The 15729-nt window shown below is 39.4% G+C and overlaps 1 protein-coding gene and 1 long non-coding RNA gene across 2 annotated transcripts in view; one reads left to right on the top strand and one right to left on the bottom strand.

The window, feature by feature from the left end:
- Window positions 1-15729, top strand: part of LOC126996094 (DNA mismatch repair protein Msh3-like) — a 250738-nt gene that overhangs the window by 108746 nt on the left and 126263 nt on the right. The window lies entirely within an intron of this gene.
- LOC126996099 (uncharacterized) overlaps window positions 133-15729 on the bottom strand; it is a 95331-nt gene continuing 79734 nt past the window's right edge. The window contains exon 2 of the long non-coding RNA XR_007750931.1: window positions 133-1979. This is a non-coding gene — a long non-coding RNA (uncharacterized LOC126996099). The remainder of the gene's footprint in view (window positions 1980-15729) is intronic.

The following is a 15729-nucleotide window of genomic DNA, read 5'->3' as shown; positions in this document are numbered from 1 at the left end:
TTGTTTTTTTTATTTATTATTGATGTTGTTTTCTTCTTCTTGTAATCGTAATAGTAGGAATAGTAGGAGTACTTATTGCTTCCTTGCACAACTGTTTTTTATTTTGTTTGTTTATGTTTTCACTATTGTCAAACTCTTTTATTTGGTTACTTATTTTTGATTTGCCTTCTTCGTTTCTTTGTTTCTTTTTTTCTTTCTTCTTCACAATAGTTTCCCATCAAGTCCAGCGTTATTGGTTTAAGTGTTCATTGTTTATTTTTTCTCCTTTGTGTTCCTATATTTCCCCTTTTCTCTCTTTATGACGTTACCTTTTTTTCCATTCAAAGTCAAGTGTATCTGATTAACATGCTAATTATGTTATTCCCTCTGTTCTTCTTTTTTTAATAGTTCTTTTTTTTCTTTCGTTTCCTTTATTAAGTCAAGTGTTTGCGATTTATTTGTTTATTTGTTGTTGTTTTGTTCTTTTCTGTTTACTCTTCGTTGTTTTTCGTGTTCCCTCGCCCTCAATTCTTCTTTTTTTTTCTTTTTCTTTTTATTCTTCGTTGTTTTATTCTTTTCTGTTGATGCTTCGTTGCTTTTCGTGTTCCCTCGTCCTCACTTCTGTTTTTTTTCCCTTTTTCTGTTTATTCTCTGTTTTTGTTTTCTTTTCTGTTAATTCTTCGTTATTTTTCGTGTTTCCTGTTTATTCTGTTGTTTTATTCTTTTCTGTTAATGCTTCGTCCTCACTTCTGTTTTTTTCCCTTTTTCTGTTTATTCTCTGTTTTTGTTTTCTCTTCTGTTAATTCTTCGTTATTTTTCGTGTTTTCTGTTTATTCTGTTGTTTTATTCTTTTCCGTTAATGCTTCTGTTAATGCTTCGTCCTCACTTCTGTTTTTTTTCCCTTTTTCTGTTTTTTCTCTGTTGTTTTAATCTTTTCTGTTGATGCTTCGTTGCTTTTCCTGTTCCCTCGTCCTCGGTCCTCCACGCACTTGGGCCGCCAGTCAGTCGTTTGCTCACTCGCTCGCTTGCTCTCAGTCACGATTTTCCTGCTATTTGTGGCTCGTTAAAGTTAGTGGTTTGTTCTGTTTTATTTCCGTCTTATTCGTTGGAGTTTGTCAGGCACCGATTTTCACTTGAGGCCAGTAATGAGTTCTTTTTTTGTTTTTTGTCCCTCTTAAAATCTCGTGTTTCCTTCAGTTTCTGTTTTGGGTTTCTTTTATTTTAATTTTTCCCTTTTCTCGGTGTGTGTTTTTTGATTTTGGTTTAGTTTTTTTTCTTGTTAAAATTGTCGACTTCTGTAGCGAAAAGAACAACGACTTTTTTTTTTCCTTTTAACGTCTTATCTGTTTTTTTTTTCTCCTTCGTTCCTTTTCCAACTCACAAAACAAACTACTTTTCTTTATTTTGTTTTCCCACACGGACACGACGAAAGACGAGCACCAGCACAGCGAGGAACGCACAGCACACACGAGGCACAGCACGACACAGACACGCACACTTTTCCTTGCACGGACACTTGACACAGACACCGGAGTAGACGAACACAAACCAACACAGACTAGATAGACGACGTACAGATCCCAACCCCCCAATTCACACAGCAACACACAGAGGAGAATCTTAAACAACGGTATATGTACACAGACAAACACAGAACACGGACAAACATACAGACACTGAGATAACGAATTTGCTATCGAAAACACCGAGAATTAGTTCACAAGGATGTTGATTGAATTGAAGAAAACACAGAATAGCCTTTTTTTTTTTAGAGCTGTGGTCGACTTGTTATTGGGACACAGAGAGGGTGGTTCACAGGACAACACAGGGATGAAAATTGGGTCTATAAAGGGAAAAATACGTAAGAGGTGGATAATGGAGGAGGTTTGCGTCACTCTCCGTCGCTAAGGGATGACGTAAGGGAAACTCAGGCTCTCATTGGTTGGTGGTGACCCTCCGTCTGCCAATCACCGCGCCGCCTCGCTCCCTCGACGGCCACTCTGGGAAGAAAGAAGTAAAATGAAGTGAGAACATGGGTAAAGTTGACCAGTCTTGAAGTTAAATTAGAGGTGGGAAAAGTAATGATAATCGAACGCTAGAATAAAAAGTGATGAAACTCTTGAACACCTGAAGAAGTAGTGAAAAAAAATATCGGACACTGGAAGAAGGCTAAAATATGGTTTGAAAATCAGCCTCGACATTAAGATCTGAAAGTAAAAATAAAACAATCGACCGCTATTGAAAGTATCCGTAAAATTAATTGAAATGAAGAGGAAACAATCAACAACTCTGGAAAATAGTACAAAAAAAAGAAGGATCAGTAAGATTAGTTGAAATGAAGAAGAAACAATCAACATCTCAGGAAAATAGTACAAAAAAGTAGTATCAGTAAAATTAATTGAAATAAAGAGGAAACAATCAACATCTCTGGAAAATAGTTAAAAAAAGAAGTATCAGTAAAATTAATTGAAATGAAAAGGAAACAATCAACAACTCTGGAAAATTGCACAAAAAAAAAGTAATATGTTAGCTGAAAATTATTTGGGTATATTCAAGTTTAAAAGTGTAAAAGTATTATTCGAAAGTGTTATAAAGAATCCAACCCTTGCCAAACCTAATCGAACTAAACATGACTAATCTAATCTAACTTCACCGAACCAAACCTAATTTAAACCAGTCATATCTTACCTTACCTTTCCTTGCCTTTCTTTACCTCACTGAACCTAACCAAACCTGACCTAATATCATCTAACCTAATTATATCTGACCAAACCTAATATAAACCAACCGTGTCTTTCCTAAACTTGCCTCACCTTACCTTACCTTTCCTTACCTTTCCTTACCTAACCTTACCTTTGACATCACCTAATCTAGTCTTAAAGATAGAAGAAAATGAGAAACACTAGATATAACGTCCCTTTAACGACCTGGCCTGACTTTGCCGTACCTCACCTCGACCAAACCTTAATCTATTGGGGAAGGTAAAGGTAATATTGAAAGTGAAAGTGCCTATGCTAAATTATGCCGCTCCGGTGATAACAACCATCGTAAAGGAGGAAGGAAATAAGGAAGAGGAGAGGAAGGAGAAGAAGAAGGAAGATAAGAATAGATAGGCGGAGGAAGAAGAAGGAAAATGGAAGGAACGATGAAGAGGAAAACAAGGAAAAGAATGATGAGAAGGAAAGTAGAAAGAAGAGGAGGAACTAGGGGAAGAAAAAGATGATGATGAAGACGAGGAAGATGAAAAGGTGGAAGAGAAACGAGAAGTAATAGAAAGAGGGATAGAAAAATAGAAGAAAATATGATGATGTAGACGAGGAAGATGAAAAGGTGGAAGAGAAACGAGAAGTAATAGAAAGAGGGATAGAAAAAAAGAAGAAAACATGATGATGAAGGCGAGGAAGAAGAAAAGGGGGAAGAAAAACGAGAAGTAATAGGAAGAGGAAGAGAAAAGAGGAAGAAATCATAATTAAGTGAAAGGAAAGAAAAGACAGGTAAAGAAGCGAACCAACAAAAAAGGAACTGGAATGGAAAAGTATTAAAGAAAACAAAGAAGGAGCTGAAGCGAAAAAGAAAACGAGAGCAAGACAGTGAAGAGAAGCCATAAACAACAACAGCAACAAAAACAACAACAGCAGCAACAACAACAACAACAACGCGGACACTTGCCCTTGTCTCACCCAAAACGAATCACACACACACACACACACACACACACACACACACACACACACACACACACACACACACACACACACACACACACACACACACACACTTGTTATTATTTCCTTTTTCTTTCTTTCTTCCCCACAATTTCTCGAAGACTTTTTGACCAAATTTCTCGACAAAGGCGCAGAAAAATATTTCCTCCGTGACTCATAAGGCAAACGAGAGAGAGAGAGAATTAAGCCAGGTCCTAATGTGAAAAAGGTGAAACATGACACTCACATTTAACCTCTCTCTCACTCTCGCTCTCTCTCTCTCTCTCTCTCTCTCTCTCTCTCTCTTTCGCCACTTCATCCCTGTACGACACGTTGGGCCGATCAGAGGGCAGGCAAGGAGGACCCCCGCTGCCAGACGTCCCTCCTTAGGTCAACACTTGAGAGAGACTTGGGAAGGTAGTGATTGAGCGAGAGAGAGAGAGAGAGAGAGAGAGAGGACAACAGACAGACGGACAGACTGAAATTACGTTTGGATAACCAGATTAGAAGTGTCATCTCTCGTCCTTACTATTTATTTTTCGCCTCCCCGCCCCGCCCCATCCCCTTGACTCTCCTTCTTTCTATCTATCTATCTATCTATCTATCTATTTATCTATCTATCTATCACCTACACGCCCTGCCCCTTCCCCCTGACTCTTTCTGTCTCTTTCTATCTATCTATCTATCTATCTATCTATCTATCTATCTATCTGGCTTTCTATCCCTCCATCTGTCTCAATTTCATTCCTGGCTTCTTTCGACAATTGGTGTTTTTTTTTATATATTTTTGTAGTTATTGTTAAAGATTAAGCAAATTTGGAGATGTTCGCATGCAAGTTATCTACCAAATGATATAAATTTCAAATAGTTAGGTAAACAGTAACGTAGTAAAGATGATGAAAAGGTTTGTGTCTAAGTAACCTGAAACTATTTAAATATCATTGCATAAAATCAACTCCCAGTATTTGATAACGACTTCTAACACCTGGATATAGTATAGACTAGGTGCATTTATATATAATTTCGTATCGCCTACATAACCTGAAATTATTAAAAGAACACTACATATAATCAGTTCCCAACCTGTGACACTAATTGGCAACACTTGAGCTATATATAACAGGTCAAGGTGATACGTGCTGGTAATTTTGTCTTTCCAGGTGTTTTTAGGCTTTCTGGAGGTTAAATTTTATAGACAGGTGTAACTACGCAATATTCAGTCACTAATATTGATAACTTACACCTGACATGATAGTTTACCTCATTAAAACGCGGAAAACACCTGAAAAACACCTGGGAAAGCTCTTAATTAGCAAACCTGTGATACTAATTGATTATACCTGAGCTATTTATAACAGGTCAAGGTGAAACGTTCTGATAATTTTGTCTTTCCAGGTGTTTTTAGGCTTCCTGGAGGTTAAATTTTATAGACAGGTGTAACTACGCAATATCCAGTCACCAATATTGATAACTTACACCTGACATGATAGTTTACCTCATTAAAACGCGGAAAACACCTGAAAACACCTGAAAAAGCTCTTAATTAGCAAACCTGTGGTACTAATTGATTATACCTGATCTATTTATAACAGGTAAAGGTGATACGTGCTGGTAATTTTGTCTTTCCAGGTGTTTTTTAGGCTTTCTAGAGGTTAAATTTTGTAGACAGGTGTAACTACGCAATATCCAGTCACCAATATTGATAACTTACACCTGACATGATAGTTTACCTCCTGAAAACGTGGAAAACACCTGAAAACACCTGAAAAAGCTCTTAATTAGCAAACCTGTGGTACTAATTGATTATACCTGAGCTATTTGTAACAGGTAAAGGTGATTCGTGCTGATAATTTTGTCTTTCCAGGTGTTTTTAGGCTTTCTGGAGGTAATTTTTTTTAGACAGGTGTAATTACGCAATATTCAGTCTCTAATATTGATAAGTTACACCTGACATGATAGTTTACCTCCTGAAAACGTGGAAAACACCTGAAAAACACCTGTAAAAGCTCTTGATTAGCAAACCTGTGGTACTAATTGATTTTACCTGATCTATTTATAACAGGTAAAGGTGAAACGTGCCTCTAATTTTGTCTTTCCAGGTGTTTTTTAGGCTTTCTGGAGGTAATTTTTTTTAGACAGGTGTAATTACGCAATATTCAGTCACTAATATTGATAACTTACACCTGACATGATAGTTTACCTCCTGAAAACGTGGAAAACACCTGAAAAACACCTGGGAAAGCTCTTAATTAGCAAACCTGTGATACTAATTGATTATACCTGAGCTATTTGTAACAGGTAAAGGTGATACGTGCTGGTAATTTTGTCTTTCCAGGTGTTTTTTAGGCTTTCTGGAGGTTAAATTTTATAGACAGGTGTAACTACGCAATATCCAGTCACCAATATTGATAAGTTACACCTGACATGATAGTTTACCTCCTGATAGCGTGGAAAACACCTGGAAAAGCTCTTAATTAGCAAACCTGTGATACCAATTGATTATACCTGAGATATTTATAACAGGTAAAGGTGATACGTGCCTCTAATTTTGTCTTTCCAGGTGTTTTTTAGGCTTTCTGGAGGTAAAATTTAATAGACAGGTGTAACTACGCAATATCCAGTCACTAATATTGATAACTTACACCTGACATGATAGTTTACCTCATTAGAACGTGGAATACACCTGGAAAACACCTGGAAAAGCTCTTAATTAGCCACACATTTCACCTTTACCTGGCCGTCCTCACCCTCACCTGCACCTAATCTACCCTTCACCTCCTAATCTGCCCGGGTTCCCTCTCCTCCCATTCCCTTATCCTCCCTTTCTCTTTACCCAATCAGCCACCATTTTTTTCATGATTAACTCTTCTATTTTCTAATTGACTTCTTCCTCTTTACCATAATTCTGTTCTGCCCTTTTCTTTATATCTACCACCTATACTTTCTTTTTTTCATTAACTTCCCCCTTATTTCTTTATTCCTTATATAGTCTTCTAACTTTTCTTTTAATCGCCTTTTTTTTACCCTTTTCTCGCAGCCCTGAATTTTCTACCCTTTTTCTTTTTCCAATATATTCCGTTTTCTTTTATTTCCCTTCATATCTTTTCTTTTTTCTTTTCTTTCCTTACATTACTTTCTCATTCCTCTTCCGTACACCTTTCTATCCCCTCTTGCCTTTTCCGCCCTCCATCTCATTCCTCTACATTATCATCCCTTTATCTCCTTGCCACAAACTATTATCACCCACTTCTCTCATCCTTTCTTCCCCTTTTCTTCCCTTTCTTCCCTTTCTTCTCTTCCTCCTTTTCCTCGCCTACTTCCTCCTCCCCTTCCTTCCACTCGCCGCCGCCCTCCATCTCATTCCTCTACATTATCATCCCTTTATCTCCTTGCCACAAACTATTATCGCCCACTTCTCTCATCCTTTCTTCCCCTTTCTTCCCCTTTCTTCCCTTCCTCCTTTTCCTCGCCTACTTCCTCCTCCCCTTCCTTCCACTCGCCGCCGCCCTCCATCCCATTCCTCTACATTATCATCTATTTATCTCCTTGCCACAAACTATTATCGCCCACTTCTCTCATCCTTTCTTCCCCTTTCTTCCCCTTTCTTCCCTTTCTCCTTTTCCTCGCCTACTCCCTCCTCCCCTTCCTTCCACTCCCCGCCGTTTCCACCCTCCGTCTCATTCCCAAACTCCATCTCAGTGATATTAGCCAAGGGTTCGATCCCATGCCGGCGTTAATTAGGAATCCCCGAGTCTCCTGTCATTAATTTGGATTTATGACTTCATTGGTTTTGATGAAGGATAACGTCGATGATGCTGTTTTTCATTTTCTTGTTACTGGTGTTCCTGTTGTTGTTGTTTTGGGGGTTGTTTTTGTTTGGAGGTGTTATTGATGAAGGACTTAAGTTTGGATTCGTTTTTGTTTAGTTTTTCATTCAAATTCTATTGTTTCTGATTAATTTATTGTTTTCTTTTTGTTTTATTTTCTTAATGAAGTTTATGGAGTGTAATTGTTTTGTATTTCTCAAGGTGTTAATGAGGTAGTCTGAATTTTGTTTTTGTTAATATTTTCTCAGTTTTCATGTTTTTTTTCTTTTTTCGTAATTCTTTAGTTTTATTGTTTTTTTGTGCTTCCATTCTTCACACTTAAGGTTAGTTTGTTTGTTTGTTTGCTTTCAATGGAACTTCCTCGTCATCACTTTTATTTCCATTGTTATTCTTTTTCTCTAAGTCTTCCTTTTCTTTTTTTTCTGTTCTTTCTTCATTCTTTTTTTTATCATTTTTAAAGCGTCGTCTTCATCTTCACCTTTATCCTTTTTGCCAGGCTCCTCCTCCTCCTCCTTCTCCTCTTCCTCCTCCTCCTCCTCCTCCTCCTCCTCCTCTTTCTTCTCTTGTATTATTCTTGTGTCTCTTTGTCCTTTTCTCTTTGTCCTGTCCTTTTTTAGTCTCAGGTTTCCTCTCTCTCTCTCTCTCTCTCTCTCTCTCTCTCTCTCTCTCTCTCTCTCTCTCTCTCTCTCTCTCTCTCTCTCTCTCTCTCTCTCTCTCTCTCTCTCTCCCCGACCCCCCACCCCCGTTGCGCCACTCAAAGTTATCAAAAGGAGAATATCTCGAGAAATTTTGTACCAACTTTTGTGATAAGTGCCAATACTGTGCACCTTTTTTTTCGTTGAGTGTCACAAGTTATGGGGGTGGTGGTGGTGGTGGTGGTGGTGGTGTATTGGTAAACCTATTCTTCCTGAGTTTATTTCATGGGTAGTGGCGGTGGAGGTGGTGGTAATGGTGGTCGTGGGGGTGGTGGTAATGGTGGTGGTGGTGGTGGAATTAGTATTGGTTTTTCTATACTATTTTTGTCTTTTTTTGTGTGTATGTATTTTTGGTGTATTCGTGATGGTGAGAGGCAAGGATGGTGGTGGGTGTAGTGAGGGTGGTGATGACGGTGGTGTTGTATGTGGTGATGGTGAAAGGAAGGAGTGGTAGGGGGCAGGGGAAGTGGTGGTTGGAGTGATGGTTGTGGTAGGGGAATTGCAGAGGTGGTTGTGACTGTGGTGGTGGTGGTTATGGTGGTAATGGTGGTGGCTAATAGTGAAATGGCAAAAATGTTAAATGGTAAAATGTTAAATGGTAAAATGTTAAATAGCAAAATGTTAAATGGTAGATGTTGAATGGTAAAATGCTAAATGGTAAAATGTTAAATGGTAGACGTTGAATGGTAAAATGCTAAATGGTAAAATGTTAAATGGTAAATGTTAAATGGTAAATGTTAAATGGTAGACGTTGAATGGTAAAATGCTTAATGGTAAAATGTTAAATGGTAGACGTTGAATGGTAAAATGTTAAATGGTAAATGTTAAATGGTAGATGTTGAATGGTAAAATGTTAAATGGTAAAATGTTAAATGGTAGATGTTGAATGGTAAAATGTTAAATGGTAAAATGTTAAATGGTAGATGTTGAATGGTAAAATGTTAAATGGTAAAATGTTAAATGGTAGATGTTGAATGGTAAAATGCTAAATGGTAAAATGCTAAATGGTAAAATGTTAAATGGTAGATGTTGAATGGTAAAATGCTAAATGGTAAAATGTTAAATGGTAGACGTTGAATGGTAAAATGCTAAATGGTAAAATGTTAAATGGTAGACGTTGAATGGTAAAATGCTAAATGGTAAAATGTTAAATGGTAGATGTTGAATGGTAAAATGCTAAATGGTAAAATGTTAAATGGTAAAAATGCTGTTAATGTGATCTTTCTCTATATATCTATCTATCAATCTGTCTATCTATCTATTTCTCTGTATCTATCTTTCTGTCTAATCATTTCTCCTACCTTCCTCTCTTCCTTCCTTCCTCTCTTCCTCTCTCAATTATCACTTCTATCAGCTCTTCTTAATTACCTCTCGCAACACTTTCTTATCAATAGCAACACTTGAGAACACCAACACAACTATCGGTCTTGTGTTGCCCAAAAAATTAAGTCTGCGGTATTCCCTCTCCTCAGTTGAATCTTTGGAACACTTGATTGTAAATTTATGCTCTCTCTCTCTCTCTCTCTCTCTCTCTCTCTCTCTCTCTCTCTCTCTCTCTCTCTCTCTCTCTCTCTCTCTCTCTCTCTCTCTCTCTCTCTCTCTCTCTCTCATTTTATTTTCTTACGCATCCATTAGTTTTCATTTCCTTTACAATTCTCCATAAGTTTTCTTCCTCTTCTCCTTTCCCTTTCCTTCTCTTCTCCGTTCTTCCCTTACCTTTCAATGCCACTCCTTTCTTTCCTTTCCTTTTCCTTCAGTGCACTTTCTTCCCTTTCCTTCCCCCTCACCTTCTCTTCTCCCCTCCTTTCCCCTCCCACGTCGCCTCCTTTTCTCTCCCCTTACCTTTTTTTAATTTCCTTCCCTCCCATTCCTTCCTCAATGTCTCGCGTCCTTCCACTATACCTTTTATTTCCTCTGACATTCTCCTACCTCCCCTCCCCTTCCCAACCCTTCACTTCCTTCCCTTCCCTCCCCTCTCCCCCTCTCCCTCTCCCTTTCCTTCCACACCCTTCCTCCTCCCCTACCCTCCTACCCTTCCTTTCAATCCTTCTTTCCCTCTTTTTCTCTCGCCTTTCTCTTCCCTTTTAATTTCCCTCCCTCCCTTCCCTCCTTTTCCTTCTCAGAGCTTTCCTTTATACCGTTTCTTTCCTTTGGCACTGTAAATCCCTTCCCCCTTCCCTTCCTTTCCCCCCTCTTAGCCCCTTCCCATTCCCTTTACCCTTCCAACCCTTAGTCTCCCCTTCCTTCCCTTTTTCTCCCATTCCCTCCCCCCTTCCTCTCCATCCCCATCTCCTCTTTTATCCCCTCCTCCCCTCCCCCCCCCCCCCCTTTCCATCAGACACGCAGGAAGGTACTCGCGGAAACTTTTACCAAGATTAAACTTTTGACTTGCAGGAAGGAACAGTCTCTCTCTCTCTCTCTCTCTCTCTCTCTCTCTCTCTCTCTCTCTCTCTCTCTCTCTCTCTCTCTCTCTCTCTCTCTCTCTCTCTCTCTCTCTCTCTCTCTCTCTCTCTCTCTCTCTCTCTATATCTCTCTCTCTCTCTATCTCTCTCTCTCTCTCTCTATCATGGAATTTTAACGTTATTTTGTTTTTCATTTCTTCACTAAATAATTTGTCGTCTTAATTTCTTGCACATTTTCCTTTATATTTTTCCCTCTCTGAAATACATATGAGGCTTTTTGTTTCCCCCTCTTCCCTCTCCCTGCCCCCTCTTCCTTATTTTCTCCCTTTTCCCTCCCCCTTTTTTAATAAGCAAGAGATTTAATTTAGTTTAGATCCCCCCGGCAAGAATTTTGCTTGCGTTTTCTTTCTACGGACATATTTTTGCCTCTTTTTTTTTTTTCTTTTTTGCTCTTTCCATTCGCTTTTATCTCTTTTTTTCTTGCCTTTTTTTCTTCTTCATTTTTATCTCTTTTATTGTTTCACTTCAGGGTTATAGATTTTTTTTTCTTCCTTTTTTCCACTTTTATGATTTGCTCTTTTATGTATTTTTAGTAAAGGAATATTTTTTTTTTGTTTCTTTTTTCTTTTTTTTTATGATTTGCTGTTTTATGTATTTTTAGTAAGGGATTTTTTTTTTTGTTTGTTTCTTCCTTTTTTCCTCTTTTATGATTTCCTGTTTTACGTATTTTCAGTAAGGGAAATTTGTTTAGTCCGTGTCTTCGTTTTCTTCTCTTTAATGAATTAATTTGTTTTCGTCTCGGTATTCATAATTAATTTCCTGGTAATTAACTTCTGCAAGGCGTATTTTTTGAAGGAAGCCAGTTTGCTTTTTTTTATATATTTCTTTTTCGTTTCTTTTATTCTATTATTGTTACGTTATTCTCCTTTTTATTTCCATTTTCTTCCACTTTCTTATATGCCTTCTCATTTTCCTTCTTTTCACCAACTCCTCCTTTTCAACATCCACCACGTCCTCGTCTTCGTCCTCCTCCTCGCCCTCGTCCTCCTTTTCCTCGTCCTCCTCCTCGTCCTCCTCCTCCTCCTCCTCTTCCACTTGGTTAGTGTTACTGGTCAACAGCTGGAATTTTATACTTCTAGATAAAGAAAAAATCCCCAATTCTCTGTTCTGTTCTAGGCCTCGAGAGAGAGAGAGAGAGAGAGAGAGAGAGAGAGAGAGAGAGAGAGAGAGAGAGAGAGAGAGAGAGAGAGATTGCCTGATTCAATATGGATAGACAGGACAATGGGGAACGCACACTCACGGCCTATGTCCTGTATAATATGATGTCCGCTATACATGGGTGGCCGGATAGGACATGGCAGATGGCACATCGATATTACATATATATATATATATATATATAGTACATGGTAGATAGTACACAGAAGGACATATGAAGCTGTATAATGCTGATTGTGTACTTGGGTGTTATACTATTACTACAACCACTACTACTACTACTACTACTACTACTACCACACTAATACCTTCACAGTCATTACCACTATACATTTAGATCACACACACACACACACACACACACACACACACACACACACACACACACACCATTTCTCGTATACGTACACAACACAAGAAACATATAACAATAAAACATAACATATATCCAAGGAACGTGAGGAAATTCTATCTTTTCTGTCACTTTCACTCTCACCCCCTCCCTCTCCTCCTCCCTCCCTCTCTCCCTTACTCTGCCCTCGCCCCTTAGCCCAAATAAGTCTAATGGAAGGAGCTTTTTCTTGAGTCTTCGTCAAAATGTTTACGTTTTCTGTAGCACTTTCTTGAGGTCCTCCCCGTCTTATTATTTTTTTTAGCATTGTTGTCGTTCTGTTGCTGCTGGTACCGTCCTGTTTCCCTTTGTAGCACGTTTTATTTCTTTATTTGATTCTGGGAGTAGTAGTAGTGGTAGTAGTAGTAGTAGTAGTAGTAGTAGTAGTAGTAACAGTAGTAGTAGTAGTAGTAGTAGTAGTAGTAGTAGTAGTAGAAATAGTAGTAGAATAGTAGTAAGAGTAGTGCTATAAAGGAAATAGGGAGATTATGGAGATAAAAGAGAAAAACGAAAAGGGAAAAAAAGAATTAAGATAAGGAGGAGGAAGAGGAAGAGGAGGAAGAAGAGAAGGAGGAGGGGAATGACATCCTGGTTTTATTACTTGGGCGGGAAGAAAAGGAGAAAAAATGTAATTATGAAACGACAACAACTACCACCACCATCTTCTACTACTACTACTACTACTACTACTACTACTACTACTACTACTACAAACCATATATTCCTAGTGCTGTCTTCTCTTTAGTGTTTGCGGGAAAAAATGTGTAAGAGGATAACAATGAAATATTCAGTGTATAAATAAATATATTTTGTTCGTGTGTTCGTATAAAGACGTGTAAAGGGTGGGAGAGAGAGGAGGAGGAGGAGAGAAGGAGGAGGAGGAGGAGGAGGAGGAGGGAGAGAGAGGAATGGAATAGAGAGAGGGAGCAGGAATGTAAAGTGAGAGAGAGCGTGAGGGGGTAAATAGAGTGAGAGAGAGAGAGAGAGAGAGAGAGTCGGGTAAAAGAGAGAGAGGGCATTCGTGGAAGTGAATACGCAAGTGAGAGAATGTGAGAAAGTGAATAAGTGAGAGAGAGAGAGAGAGAGAGAGAGAGAGACGTGTCGTGGGGAGGCGAAATGAGGTTGGAAGCGACATCATCATATATTTTTTTCTCCTCTTTTTCTCCTTCCTTCCCTCCTTCCTTTCTTCCTGTATTTCTTCCTCTCCTCTTCTTCGTTTCTTATCTTCTTTACTCTGCTTTCCTCTGTTTTTACTTTCTTCACTTTCCCCTCTTTATTTCTCCTCCTTTACATTTTCTTCTTTTCTCTTTCCTCCTCCTACTTCCCTCCTTTATTTCCTTCTTCCATGCTCTCCATCATCCTTTTGTCCTTTCCTCCCCTTCCTCTTTTTTCTTCTTTCTTGTTATTTTTTTTATTCTCTTCCTTTTTATCCTTCTTTCCTTTCCTTACTCTTTCCTTCCTCCTCGCACACTTTTCCTCTCTCCATCACTTTCCTACTTCTTATTCAATTCGTCTATCCCCTCCTCCTCCTCCTCCTCCTCCTCCTCCTCCTTCTCACCTTGTCTTCCTCCCCTTCTCCCCTCGTTTTGGTTTGGCAGAAGCAAGGAAAGGAGTGCCAGTCCCCCTCCCCCCCCCCCCTCTCTCTCTCTCTCTCTCTCTCTCTCTCTCTCTCTCTCTCTCTCTCTCTCTCTCTCTCTCGCTCTCGCTCTCGCTCTCCTGAAAGCGACGTGTATGTGAAAGGAGTTGGAAGACCTTGGTGATTGATGTGTGTGTGTGTGTGTGTGTGTGTGTGTGTGTGTGTGTGTAGGAACTATTCTCGAGGTGATGAAGTTATGAGTAAACGCAAAGAAATATGTTTATAATTTCCTTCCTCCTTTCCTTTTTTTTTGGCATTCCTTCTCCTCTCCTATTTCCTTCTCTTCCCCTCCCTCCCCTATCTTTTTCTCTTCTTCCTGCATTCCTCCCTCTATATTTTTCCTCGCTTGTCTGTTATTAATCTTACCCTTCTCTCTTTTTTTTCTTCTCTATCGTTTATCATTTTCTCTGCTTTGTTTACTCCATTTTCTCTCGTGTTTGGAATTCACTTCATCTCCGCTTCTACCTTTACTCTTTTTCATTTTTTTTTATTTCCTCATTTTTTTCCTTTTTTCCCTTTCCTCACTTTTCGTTTATTATTTTCTCTGCTTTGTTTTCTTCATTTTCTCTCTTGTTTGGAATTCGCTTCATATCTCCTTCATTCTTTACTCTTTTTAATTTTTTTATTCCCTCATTTTTTTCCCTTTTCTCTTTCCTCACTTTTCGTTTATCGTTTTCTCTGCTTTCTTTACTTCATTCTCCTATTTACAATCCGCTTCATCTACCCTTCAATCCTTCATTCTTCTCTTTCCTTAAATTTCATCTTTTTCTCCTTCTTTCTTTCCATCTTCCTTCTTCCTTTAGTGTACGTCCATTGTGAAGTGGTTATTAAGTCTACCTATGAACCCGTGGACCCGAGTTCGATATCCGGCTCAGGGTAATCTGGTCCTCCTCCTCCTGTTCCTCCTTCTCCTCACGTATCTCCTTTTCGGTCCGGTGAATAAATAGGCACCTTGGGAAACGTGATAAAGGTACACTGTTTTAAACCCAATGTCACGCTTGCCTTTTGCCCCGGAGTACGGAGACGGAAATGAGCACTGGGGCCACGCGTATCTTCCTTCTGATGTCCCATTTACCCGGTTTCCCTTTCTTTCCTTCTTCCTTCCTCTCCCTACCTACGTCCTCCTCCTCTTCTCCCATATTTGCCATCCATCTCGCTATTAGTCTTCCTCCTATGTTATCAAGCCTCTTCATCTCCTCCAGCCGGCTATCTTCCATATATTGGTATTCTTTCTCCTCTCCTTCATCTCCTCCTCCTCCTGTGTCTGCTTCTGCTCCTCCTCTTCCTCCTTCTCCTTCTCCCTTTATTTTTCCTTTTTTCCTCTCCATATCTCCTCCTCCTCCTCCTCCTCCTCACTTATCTTTCGCCCTCATAACATCCTTCTCATCGTATTTCTCTCTTATCTCCGTATTTCAACAGTTCTTAACCTCCCTTCCTCCTATCTTATCTTCTTTTCTCCTCCTCCTCCTCCTCCTCCTCCTCCTCCTCCTCCTCCTCCTCCTCCTTCATTCCCTCAAGTCGGTCGATGGTAACAAGTCAAGGAGGCGCCTCTTTCCTCCTCCTCCTCCTTCCTTCCTTCCCTCCTTCCCTCCATCTCACCCTCGGCCATTATCGTCTATTTTCGTATGTTTATGGCTTGTTCTATGTAATTTTTGTTGCTCTCTCTCTCTCTCTCTCTCTCTCTCTCTCTCTCTCTCTCTCTCTCTCTCTCTCTCTCTCTCTCTCTCTCTCTCTCTCTCTCTCTCTCTCTCTCTCTCTCTCTCTCTCTCTCTCTCTCTCTCTCTCGCTCGCTCTCGCTCTCTCTCTCTCTCTCCTCAGTGCTATACAGGCCATTGAAAAGTTAAATGTGGAAGGAACTACCGATGTTTTCTTCCCCG

The sequence above is a fragment of the Eriocheir sinensis genome, chromosome 9 (assembly GCF_024679095.1).
Source record: "Eriocheir sinensis breed Jianghai 21 chromosome 9, ASM2467909v1, whole genome shotgun sequence".
Classification (NCBI taxonomy): Eukaryota; Metazoa; Arthropoda; class Malacostraca; order Decapoda; family Varunidae; genus Eriocheir; species Eriocheir sinensis.
The sequence above is the reverse complement of the archived record's forward strand: the minus strand, read 5'-3'. Positions and strand labels throughout refer to the sequence as shown.